The following is a 4,733-nucleotide window of genomic DNA, read 5'->3' as shown; positions in this document are numbered from 1 at the left end:
CATCCATACATGTAATAAGGTAACTTGTAACACATACCTACAAACTGCAATCTATACCTGCAAAGGCTAACTCAATCAGGGCCATTACACTACCTTCTTTCTAGACCGATGGGCATACATCTGCTAGCCCATTAAGATCTGAGGGTGAGACTGTGTATTCCCGCGTGGCGTTGGGCTGTGGTTGGTGTTTTTTTTGTTTGTTTTTTTTTGCAACGACTCTAGTGTACCGGAAATAGGTAGGGGTTTTCAGGTCTAGCGTGTTGGAGGGGACAAGTCGGGTGCCTCAACTCGGGCACAATGATCTTCACATTGTTGAGACTGTCTGCTGCCAAGGTTGTCAAAAAGCATCTGAAACGGTCTATTCACACCAAAAAAAACCCAATTCTCACCTTGCGTCATGTAAAGTGATAATAACAATGACTTAAGTCTCACAGATGGTCCTCTATATACAATTCTCCTCCTTGCCTAACCATATATTCACAAATGCAGATTATATTATTCGACCCTAAGAACCACAAAATCTCCAGCCTTGTCCACTTCCTCAATATAAAAGTTCAAGTTTAACTAATATAAATATTGTAGGCTATTGGAAGAGCTTTATTCTAATATACCAGATAATATATTATCTAAGAATATTTACACAAGCCACAAAACTTAACTAACTTATAAACCAACAAAATGTGTTATAATGGTAACAAAAGTGCCTATGCATCAAAAAAATATAAAGGTATTGACTAACCAGGGAGGTAAGCCGGGAAATATAGCGACGTGAGTGGGCGAGGGGAAATGTGAGAGAGGGGAAAAAAACAAAGATCTAGTTGTTACCTGGATGAAAAGGCGTGATCATGGCAAATACTTTAAAAACCTAAAAAACCTCCTGTAAAAAAAAAAATTTTTTTTGTGGGGGTTCAAAAAAATTTTTTTAAAATGTGTTTTTTTTTTTAAAATTTTTTTTAAAAAATTAAATACATTTGGACATCAGCTGTACTTTGGTGTTAAAATAGGATGAGTAAAATGTCCAATGGTGTCAACCCCCCCTCTTTTACCTTCCTTTTTATTTTATCAAGTGGGTGTTAACACAGCTTTAAAAGACCCTTTTTTTAGTCTCCCCCCTAATGGCAAAAGGAATATGTGGGTACACATTTAGACATTTAGACTGCACCAAAACAACAAACCATGTAACCCTTAGTAGCATTTCATAATAGCAAACTACTTAGTTTATAAACACAGTAGAAAAAACACATGCAATCGTGAAAAAGAAGAAAAGCAATGCATTAGCAGGATTATTGCTTTGGGAGAGGGGGAAATAAATATATTATTATTAATATAAATATATAATTATTATAATCATACATAATATATATATATATATATATATATATATAATATATATTATATATTATATATATATATTAATCCCAGCATTTTTGAAAAAGTAAGTTTTTAAAAGCAACAAAAAGCTTACGTCTGGTTGACACAAAGAAGGAACATTCACCCAAAAGAACAAACTCCCCACAACCCCATACTTACCCTCCTGTTGCAACAGCTCCACTTGTCCCTGTAACCAGTTGCCCTTCTTTAACGAATATTGGTTCTCTAAAGAGACACCGCACCTTGGATCTCTGTGAAATAATAAAAAAAAACGTTTAAGACCTATTGTTTCTGTTATAACCCTAATAATAATGTAAACTATCCCACATCTTACAGACCCCAATGAAATCTAAAAAAACTCTGTCCAATAACAACAGGAGATAGAAGAGGGGAGTAGTCTAGTTTCAACTAACTTCCTAACCATTTCATTAAGGCATCAGCACAACGCTTATGGGTTTTTCTTACCCTGATACAAACATGAGGTAAGGGGCTATGTTGGGTTGCCAGTGGTGGAGGAGAAAGGGGGTACATAGCCACACTGTCTGCGTGTGGGACCCTAGGGCAAGGCTACGTCGAACCAGAAAGGGCCAGGCCATGCATTAGTGCAGTATTTCAGGATGGGCTGTGGAACTCTAATGGGGGATAACTGGAAAAGAAAAATTAGGTGATATAAAATGATGAAATATTTACAAAATAATTACGTCTTACAGAAAACAATGGATTTCCAGAATTAAATTTATTCTGATAGAACTGCTATAGAAAAAAAAATTGCGCTCCATTTACATAAATGATGGAGATCTTTCTTTGTTTTCTGCAGTCAGAAAGTCAAGGGAGGTGACGAATTGATTTGGCCAGGCAGGTACCGATAACTCAAAGGTATCTACTATGGGCATGGCGCAGTACTATTTAAGCTTGTTCTCATAAGCTGGCATAAATCTACACCATGGAAACAATTCTGATACCTGAAAATTAAGTAAAACAATGATGTTCATTAAAAACTTTTCTATCAGCTTCTCAGGGTATTTCAAATTTAGAAGAAAAATAATGATAATAATAATAATAAACATAATAAACTACATCACAAAGCTCACAGAAGTTAGCCTTGTTCAGCTGCTGTAGTACAAGGTCTCGTCATTGAAGGGGGCAACATGGAGGTCCCCACGCGATGGGAACATGCGTCCACAAGGCTTAAGCCACTTCTTGGCGTGAAGGTAAGTCTCTAACATGCGCTCATTGTACAGCATGTAACCCATGGGCTCAGAGATGATCATGTCAACCATGTCGGGAAGGTCAATTTCTTCAATCTTGCCTGCAATGACTTCGATGGTATCCTGAAGGTTGTTGGCTCTGACCAACATCTGCAAAGATATTTTCTTTATAATACTTTGTAATATTTTAATAATAAATGGCCTGATAGTTTTTAATGTCTATGCATTGCTTATTCCAGACAATGAAATTTTGTTTGTAAATCTCCTTTTCTTCCTTCTTTGCAAAGAACTGTCCATTTCAGCCTTAATATCTTCAATGACTAAATTTGAACCAATAAAAAACTATGACTTATGTTAAAAATAAAGATAAATAATGAACAGGCAAAGGAAAAATTGTATTAAAAATACCTCACAATGCTGCGCCATCGATGAAGCCTCAACAGCATACACTTTCCGTGCACCAGCCTGGGCAGCGAAAAATGAGAGGATACCTGAGCCGGCTCCCACGTCCAGGATGATCTTGTCTTTGAAGTCACTCATATTAGACAGAATGGCACGCTGGTAAGTGCCTGTCCGGATGTAATCCTGGGAGGGATAACAGAAAATCAACTTGCATTTTAGGGGTATTCTCCATAATAGAATAAGTAACAAATACATGTTTTCATGAATTCAGAATGCTGGGTGTATATACAATGCGACAATTTCATTTAAAGAATATGAAAACACTTTACCTGCATCATGTTCTGCTGTTGTGACAGGTAACTGTAGAACTGAAAAAAAATTAAATAATAATTATATAAAGATTTAGCATCAAACCATATTCATACACAAAATACACATCATCTTAATAGCTAAATAACTAAAGGGGTGTCATACCCATGGTCTACAGTCTAATTGTGTCCACAGGGATGATCACAAGTGGCCTGCAGGGTGACTAAAAGAATTATTAGCTTGTGAAATTATGACCACCAAGAGGGAAAATAATGTCACACAAACTCTGATAGGTATAATATATTTTATGCAGCAGTATATAAAACCAGTTTTAGTAACATAATCCTGGGAAGCAAGGTATGAACCTTTGTTGGCCCTCAAGATGGTAGGTAAGGAAAAAATTGGTCCACAAAGGGTTCTGAGTTTGACAACCCCAGTTCTAGACTAAATAAAAAATACTTTGTAATCTCTCCTTAAAAATTCCCCTAAATTGAAGATTAACAAACTAGAACAATCATTAAGTATAGATCTAAGCTGCGCAAACTCACCTGAAAGTACTGGGTCGCACTGGAGTCATCTGTTCTCTCATTAAACACAGATGCTTCCTTCCCCTGCCGCATCTTATAAATTATTCTGTGAAATCTTCTAGAATCTGCAAAAATATGTTCCATCACATCAGTGAACAATCGTACAATTCAAAGTCATCATCCACCACTTACCTATACTTTCAATCAAATTTAATTGTTCAAAGTATGAATAAAGCCTAAAATTGGCACCAATGTACTACTAATTCACTATTTCTATTTCAATATCAATCACTTAATCAAAAGACTCACCTGACTCCGAGGTAAAGGTTACGAGAAGGTCTTCATGTGGGGAGTAAAATAAATATGATTTAGAGCCTAGCCGGCAACATTCCGTTTTGGCGTCAATTGGTATGTCCAGCAGATCTGTATTACCTGAAAGGGATATACTCATTAGAAATTCATCAAGCACATCATGGGAAGTTATAAAATACTGTGAAATTTAACTGAACTATACAGAATATATAATTTTTCCCCTACTTCCCTCCCTTTTTTAAATAACATCAATAATATCCTTTTAAAAACAACACTGCTTAGGACTACTCAACAACAGTACAAATGAATGCAAATCTACAAAATTCAACAACGCACCAATGTCTAATATTACAAACCTCCTCCTCCCCCCAAAACCTCTGAGCCTTCCCAATCCCCTGAACGAGAAGCCAATTATCCTGTTGCACTTTGGAGTCTTTGCCAGGGTCACAGAATTTTAGGTTTGGTTTCACAAGCTCAAGAGACACATCAAGACCCATTCATATGACCATTACAATGTTTATATTATGTTTTCATTTCTCTTCTGAAATAGACTTGGTTAAATACACATATTCAAATAGTCCCTTCCACTTTAGCTTATCTCACA

The 4,733-nt window shown here is 36.2% G+C and overlaps 1 pseudogene; it reads right to left on the bottom strand.

Annotated features, from left to right (window-relative positions):
- Positions 1–218: 218 nt before the first annotated feature.
- LOC119569655 lies at positions 219–4,626 on the bottom strand (annotated as a pseudogene).
- Between the last annotated feature and the right edge of the window lie 107 nt (positions 4,627–4,733).

This window comes from Penaeus monodon, unplaced genomic scaffold (assembly GCF_015228065.2).
Source record: "Penaeus monodon isolate SGIC_2016 unplaced genomic scaffold, NSTDA_Pmon_1 PmonScaffold_1760, whole genome shotgun sequence".
In the NCBI taxonomy this organism is placed as follows: Eukaryota; Metazoa; Arthropoda; class Malacostraca; order Decapoda; family Penaeidae; genus Penaeus; species Penaeus monodon.
The sequence above is the reverse complement of the archived record's forward strand: the minus strand, read 5'-3'. Positions and strand labels throughout refer to the sequence as shown.